This window comes from Lolium rigidum, chromosome 2 (assembly GCF_022539505.1).
Source record: "Lolium rigidum isolate FL_2022 chromosome 2, APGP_CSIRO_Lrig_0.1, whole genome shotgun sequence".
NCBI classification, from domain to species: domain Eukaryota; kingdom Viridiplantae; phylum Streptophyta; class Magnoliopsida; order Poales; family Poaceae; genus Lolium; species Lolium rigidum.
In genome coordinates this window covers 200,639,818-200,648,262 of record NC_061509.1, presented here as the reverse complement: position 1 = coordinate 200,648,262, position 8,445 = coordinate 200,639,818, and positions in this window count along the sequence as shown.

The window sequence follows — 8,445 nt, the reverse complement described above, 5'->3', positions numbered from 1 at the left end:
GACCGCTCGTTTTGACCCAACTTTTCGGGCATTGACTTAATTAGCCCGGTTTCCGTTTTGGAGTGCCTTTGGTCCGTGAGAACCGCTTCCGCGCCTACATCAACACCGCGACAACGGCATCGGCACCCCGGATTCCGGCGCATCTTCGACACCATCGTCATCACCATCATCGCAAGTTCGTGTGCTTGACACCGCCTAACGTCAATAGGTATAACTTGCCTCCCCTACCCCTTGTAGCCCCTTTCTTCCTTTGCGTACCTATCCCATTGAGAGTGGCTTTCCGAGTGTTGCGAAGCATTGCACAAGTGTCACGACCGTGAGAGGGTGTGTGTGCGTTGTGTTGAGCAAAGCTCCGAAGCAAGCTCGGTGAGAAAGATACACAAAAGAAGAAAAAGTGTGACATATACATAGAGAAAAATAAAGCTTCTAAGCATAGAGAAAAAAAAAAGTGAAAAAAAAGAGAAAAATAAAAAGGAATAAAAAAGAGTGTGTGTCCACCGATACCGAGAAGTGCAAAGCTTGTGCGCACTAAGAGAGAAAAGAGAAGAGTGGCATTTGTGCAAATCTAGTTGCTTCTCTCATATGCAACCGAGCTACCGTCTCTCTTGTGTTGGCGTGACATCGAGCATATAGTCTTCGTTAGGACCATCTTTGTCACTTGCTCACTTCCTTGGTCGCGCTAACCTCATTGTTCTCCGTTGTGTGTGTTTCCGTGTTTCCTTGACATAGATCACCACTTTTGACATTTGACTTTGGATCTTACCCACATTTGACAATAGACTTTTCCGTTGATCTTTTTCGTTTGCTATCCACCCTTACCCACCACTTATAGAGTTCTTAGCCTTTTGCGTGTGCTTTGAGTGTGTGTGTGAGTAACCCCGATACATTTCGACTTTGCTCTTGACTTGAACCACTTTTCCGATACTTTCTTGATAGGTGAGATACTTGTGTAGTTTTCCTTCCACCATACATATACACCGATCCTAGTGAGAGATACACATGATGACCCCACTAGAGCAAGCCGAGATGAGAGCATACTTCGCCGAGCTAGATGCTCGAGAAGCCCAAATGACACCCAAAGATAAAGCCGAGTGCAACGCATACTTCAAATACCTTGAGAGCAAGAGTGACACACACCATGAGTTGAGTGAGGACACTTTGATTTCTAACAACTTAACCTCTACTCCTCTTGTGTTGTCTTCCTCTTTGCTAGGTTGCTCGGACATCGACGACGCCATTGCCATGGAGATGAGCGACTCCACTATATGTGAGATGAGCGACTCCACTATACGTGAGATGAGCGATTCCACCATATGTGAGCTTGAGTGCCTCCACTTCGAGAGCATGAGCGATACACCAAGTGAGATGAGAGTGGTAGTTGATAGGTCATGTGAGGCCATTTCAAGTTCTAACAACTTACCCTCTACCTCTAGTGTGTTCTCTTGTGTCTCATTAGGTGCCATGGATGACGAGACGCCGATCATGGAGAAGATGTACATGGTGCATGAAGATGATGATATCACACCATGCTTACTTGAAGATGAACATGGAGGCCACATCGAGCCTACCTCTTCCACAACACCTACCTCATATGAGCGGGACTACAAAGGTACCTATCACTACAAGAAATCTGCCATAAGTTGACAAAAATAAGGTGTCACTGAAACGTCAATAATGGCTACTTGTGACGTTACGGTGACGCTTTTCAAAACGTCGAAAGCTGGGAGTCAGCAGTGACTGCTTAAGACGTTCCACTTGAAAACGTCGTAGAGCTTTGTGACGTTTTAAAATGTCACTGACGGCATGACATTCCCAAAACGTCATGGGCACCTGCCCCCAAGTCCAGCGTGGCAGTCCTACGTGGCAAAATTATGACGAAACCAAAACGTCTTAATTCGAAATCAGCCCGGTCCAATTCTGTATTCTACATGGGCCGAGCCCAATAATTTCAGCCTTTTAACGTAAGAATTGGCCTTTGTTTTGGTCCATTTCTGTTTTGGGCCTTAGCCTTTTTGCACCCTTTTTCTATTTTGGGCCTCATCATTTTTACAGCCTTTCTCTATTTGGGCCTTAGCCTTTTAAGGTCCATTTATTCTTGGGTTGGTCAGGTTTATATTAACAAGATTAGACAATATATAAACATCAACACATGAATACATGAAATCAGATATATATACAAGAAAGACACTGACAACAGATTCATATCAAGATTCATATCATACAGAAAACATCCATCACAAGACTAGCTGGAGCAGCAGCATCGCACCAGCAGTATCCCAACTATCCACCCGTGGGTTTGGGTGAACCCCAATCATCACATGTTGGTGCTCCGTGCTCCTGCTCGCAGACCGACATCCCTGCTCACTGAGCTTGTCGCTGGCCACCATGCACCTGCTCGCCCATTTTCAAGTTAGATTATCTTTAGCTAACTTTGGTGATACATAAACAAGATAAGACATTGACTCAAAGATGAAATAAATGTAATGCAAAATCTGAGCCAGGGAAACAACAAGTACTTCGACGGTGGCAGGTTCCAGATTCACATTACAAGGACAAAGTACTTCTTGTTGTGTAGGCAGTACAACATAATGATCATGCTGGACAATTCTACTCCATTGTAAAAGCTGTTAGGAAAAAATCGCAGAAATGAGGAACCAGAATCTTACATAACTACATCGAGTCCAACACGAAACCAACCGCTGTCGCCGTTTTGTCCTCCTCGTCAGTTATCCTTCAGCAAGAACAAAGCATGGTCAGCCAAACAAAAAAACAAACACTGATTTTACTCCAGAAGATCAGCAAGTCATCTACGGAAAAGAGCTAAAACATGACACTTTGGACATCTACTTCAGATCAGCAACATCAATCAGTAAGCCAACCTAACGAAGCCCAGACTAGAAACACATTTCTTCCTATGTAAAGCATCAGCAATCTAGCCAACATTCTGCCCACAGCCCAGCCGAGACAAAACCCACCATAAATAATGTCGCTCTTCTCGCTTGGACGTAAGAATACTCGCTGGTATTAATAACTCGAGTTGTACCGCGCAAAGTAATAGCTCCAAAAAACACAAATAAGATATTTCAACATTTTTGTTCCGCCCAAAAACCAGCAGTAACCTGCTGATTGGGACCTCTTTTCAAAGCACAAATGAAGCATCAATATCGAACAATCTGCTCGCCTTTAGAGACAACACGCAGCACAAAACTGTATAGAATGTCATGGCATCAACCGATTTGAGCGTGACAAAAGAAAGAATTTTGACCTTTCGGTGCCAATGTCGACGACTTCCTAGACGGCGGCGACTACGCCGCCACGGTGTGCCTTGGGGGCGAGCAGCTTCACCTCATGCACACCGTGGACGCATCCAACCCAGCCTCATCGTTACAACTTTTAAAATGTGCAGCAAGACATATCAGCAGGAACATAAGAAGCTATTGTACAAGTTTTGTACAGCCCAAACAATAGTCATGCCATCACAACGGTGATAAAACCAGAAAACCAGAACAATGTCTTGGAAGAATAAAAAAACTAACAAGTATCACTGTAATAAGTGAAAGAGGAGTGCCGAAGTGGGCTCTACCAACTTCGACAGTCTTCCCCTAAATACATGCAAGAAAAACATGAAAGGTTACAGAATAAAATGTGCATCTCAACAATCAAATAAACTCAAAGATGAATACACAAATTATGCCAACGAACTGTTTCATGGTCCATTCTCGAAGTGCAAAAAGAAGGTTGCTGCCCTTTAATTAAAGTTGAGCATGGCATCTTCAATTTTCAGGCTACAACCTCTCTTGATCTTTTTTCCTTATGAATCCCATGACCAGTTAATTTGCATCACGGAAATGAAAACAGATTCGCATATGTTGCTGGCAGTAGCATGAATCTAAAATGCCAATCCAGGAAATTTATCTCTCTCTGATATGATGTTCACTCGTCCCTTTCATCATGCATACATAATGATTCAGTGGACTCTAATGCAGGCCTATAATTAAGACTAGTGCTAAAGAGGACTCTAATGGAGGCATAACATAGAAGAACAAAGCCCAAGAAAAAATCGACCTTTGCAGCATGTCGCGGCCGGCGGTCGACAGTTGCTCGGGTCACCTCTGCCGGCGTATCCTGCTGGCCGGCGACACATCCACGGCGTGGAGCACCACCACCACCCAACGAACCTTGGCCAAGCTGCGGGACCCGGTCCGGACAGTTCGATGGATCCGCGCGCATGGATGAACGCGGGCGCCAGCGAGCCAGCCGGCCGCGTCGCCATGGTCTGAGCGGCGCCGTTCCTCCGTCATTGCAAGATGGCGGCGGCGATGCCCCTGGCGGCCCGCGCGGCGTGCTGGTCGGCGATGATGGTGAGCTCGGTGATGATGGGCTTGCAGTTGAAGGTGAGGTCGGCGAGGACCTCGTCGTAGACGGCCACCACCGCGGCCGCCCCCGGCTCCTCCCCGGCCTCCTCCAGCAGCCGCGCGCGGAACCGCTGCACGACCTGGCCCGATACGGGGGCCGCGGCGGCGGCGGCGGCGGAGGCCATGGGGAAGGGGGGATCTAGGGTTTCGGTGGATGGGGAAGGGGAGCGCCACGGCGGGCTAGGGTTTGGGATGGTGGCGACGAGGGCGAGGAGGAGTTGGCCGAGAGCAGCGGCGGCGGAAGGAACATGGACGAGGAGCAGTGGCGACGAGGGCGAGGAGGTCTGGCCGGGATCTAGGGTTTGGAGTGGTGGCCGGCGCGGGTCGGTCAGCTTTGTTGGGTCGGTCCAAAAGTTTTCGGCGCGTGTGGCCCAAAAGTTTTCGGCGCGACTGGGAAAATCCTGGGTGGCAATTTCGGTTCTGTTTGGTGCGTTGGATGCTTCGGGCGGTTGAGATCTAAGTTTTGGGCTGATCCTTGGTAGGTTGTTTCCTGTCTTCTGATTGGCTAATTTTTTTTGACATGCTAATGACGTTGTTGATTTGTCGCAATCGGCAGTGGAAAAACGTTCGTAGGCCACTTAATTTTGCTAATGACGTTTTGACCTAAATTGCCAATGACGTTTTTGCCCAATAACATCACGATTTTCTAGGGTTTTGCCCCCCCTGAGTGGCCAAGGACGGTCAAAGCTAGGAACGTCATAAAGCTATGACATTTTGATTTCCAGTCATAAAAAAAACGTCATATTATGGCAGATTTCTTGTAGTGTATATGGGTGTTGATGATGCCATGATCCCACTAGTGGACATGATGATTTGTGAGTGCTTGCATGAGTTGGATGATCCTATTGCTATGTCATATGCTTCTTTCACTTTCCCTTGTGATACTTGTGCCATTGTTGATCATGTGGAAGTAGTTGCTTGTGACACTTTGACCATGCCATGCTATGAGTGTTTCGGTTTCTATCCTATTGCTTGCAATATGTCGAACAATTTCTCTTTCCCATGTATTGCTTGCAATGTTGATAATGATGCTTGTGTTGTGACAACCTTGCCGAACAATTGCTCTTTCCCTAGGTTTGTCGACAACAATGATCAAATGTTGAACATGTTTTGTGCTACATGCTTGCAATATTCTCCCATTAATGCAACCAAAATGTTGAATACTTTCTCTTTCCAATGCTTGGTTTGCAATGATGTTCATATGCTTGTGAATGAGATTGCCCCCATAGCTCTCTCACCTTTTGGAGACTTTGCACCTATCCATGTTGAGCATGTTCCTAAGTTTCCCGCATATTCACCATGTGTACTATAATATCTTGCTTACCGCTAATGGTGATGTGCAAAAGAAATGGCGCATCATGATGGATGATGTGTTCATATACCATGCACACACATTGTTCTTGTTGTCTAACATGTGTGTAGGTACCCACACTCCAATGTCAACCTCGATTGAGCACGAGTTGACAAAAAGAGCTCTTGAGAGCATGATACACGTGAGCTCCAATGAGTGGTTTTGCCCGCACACTTCCACTACACAAGACCTCTCAATGAGAGCACACCGACACTTTGATAAGGTGACCTCCTTCTACTTGCGCCCTCTTCCTAAATCCATTGAACTTTGGCTACGCTTTGATTGCTCCTTTGCTTTTCTTGTGCTATTCATAGGGCTCTTGACAAGTGAAGGGACATTCAAGCGTTGGTGTCATCTACCTCCTCTACACGTTCACGAAGACTCATCGTCGAGGACGACTCTTTTCAAGTGGGGGAGATGATACTGGGCGACCTTCTGGTCTCCACCGCATCATGTGCGTCAACGCCGACACGTCACGCAAAGGTGAATCTTCTCCTTTATGCGTGCCTACAATTGTCTCTCATGAATGGTATGCTACTTCATCCTCCTTCATATGACCATGATAGGAACACATCGCCAAGTACGGAGGAAGTGGACGACACCATGGAGGCTCGAGGACTCAAGGCCGATGTCGCGGAAGCATGGAAGAGAACGTCGAGGATAAGGAGACGCGCCATGAAGACTGGCACTGCCGCACCGCCACTACGCTCGAGGACGACGGCATCGCCGCCCTACTCGCGCCGGCCCTATCGCCCTACATGTGCTGGCCCTGACGCCCCCACTGCAAAGAGCATCAAATCTGAACCCTTTATCCCTTTGTATGCTTAAACTACCCTTCCTTTGGTGGCTCCCTATATATAGGCTCCCACCTCCCCCTTCATTAGGGAAGACATAACTTGAGTGAGAACTTGGTTTATGCCTCCATCATCCCTCCGGGATTAGGGAAACCCCCTCCTCTCTTAGACACAAATCTATGAGTTGTATCAAGGCACTCCTTATATGATTTATCTTTCGCACTTGTGATTCTACCGCGGTCTCTCACACGTGTGACTCCATAGATCGTATATCGGTCTTTCTCTCGGGGATTCTACCTCGTGTCTCTCCTTGAGGGATTCTATCGGGATAGTGGTTCGGGCTATCGGGAGTAAACCGGAATTGTATCGGGTTGTGTTGCGTGCGTTCGCCGTGTTCTTCGCCGTGTTCTTCGTGTTCTTCCTCTCCCCGCCTTTCCCTCGGTCAATTCGTGAGATCGGGCAACCCACGTGGCCTTAGGCCGCATCATATGGTACCAGAGCAAAGGTTGCCACGAATTTGACCCTCCAATTTCACCAATTTCGCCCAAAAAAAAATTCCAAGAAAATTGCCCCAAAAAATAGCTCGAAATTTGATCTCTGGATTTGTTGAGTTCTTTGTGGTTTTGGTCCATGGATCTGATATTATAGTGGTTGATCTACAATCCCTCAAATTTTCGTGCTCAAATTCCATCAATTTCCCTTCAAATCTGACGATTTTGGATCTCCCTTTCCGCCCGTGTTCTTGGCTGTTCATCGCGCTCAGGAATTCCTGCCGAGCGGATCAACGCCCAACCCACCTGGCCCACCTACGCCGCCCAGCTCAGCTCCGTTCGCATCTGGCAGCCCCCGGCGGCACCTGCTCCTCCGCTCGAGCCCACCTCGATCCGTGCTCGCCGCCCGCATCCACCAACTCGCCCTGCAGCAGCAGAGCCCCGCCGCGCGCCTCCTCTCAGCACAAGCCGCCGCCGTCACTCACTCGACCCGACCGGCCAACCACCAGCTTCCGCCACCACCCGCCTACTGCCGCCGCGCGCTGCCAAGAGCGGCCGCTCCGCCACTGCATCCCGCGCCCACGCTCATCCCCCAAGCGCCTCTACCGCTCGCCCAGGCACCGCACCACCAGCTCGAGCTGGCCGCCACGCAGCGCGCGCCCACCAAGCCAAGCCGCCTCCGCTCCTCAGCTTGCCGCCCACGCGCCACCACCAAGCCTCCGCTCTGCTCAAGCCGCCCAGGCCCCACGCTCACCACCAGCGCAGCAGCACGCACCGCACAGCACAGCACAACTCCTGCACGCCCTTGCTCCGTTCGTCCCTGCCGGCCAAGCGCGCCCAAGCTAGCTGCGCCTCGCCTCCAGCCGCGCACAGCCCCACGCCGCACGCATCAGCGCTACTCTGCTCCCTGGCCGCACGCCCGGTCGACCGGACGGCACACCGGGCCACCCGGTTAAAATCAGCTCAACGGTCGCCAACCGGGCGGCAACCGGATGGTCCGGCCCCAGACCCGGTCAAACCGGCCCGTGAACCGGATTTCACAATTTTGATTCAATTTTCGTCCAATTTTGACTCCACTTTTTGCCCCAAATTTTGACAACTTTCCGGAGCCCGTTTGACTCCAAATTTTAACAGCATCCCCCAAATACTCCACATAATCCACCTCTAATTTTTGACGATTTTTGGAGCCCAACTTTCGACCGCTCGTTTTGACCCAACTTTTCGGGCATTGACTTAATTCGATCGGTTTCCGATTTGGAGTGCATCGGTTGTCTATTCCGCTTCCGCGCCTACATCAACACCGCGACGACACCGTTGGCACCCCGGATTCCGACGCAACGTCACCGCCATCGTCGACACCATCGCAAGTTCGTGTGCTTGACACCGCCTAACCT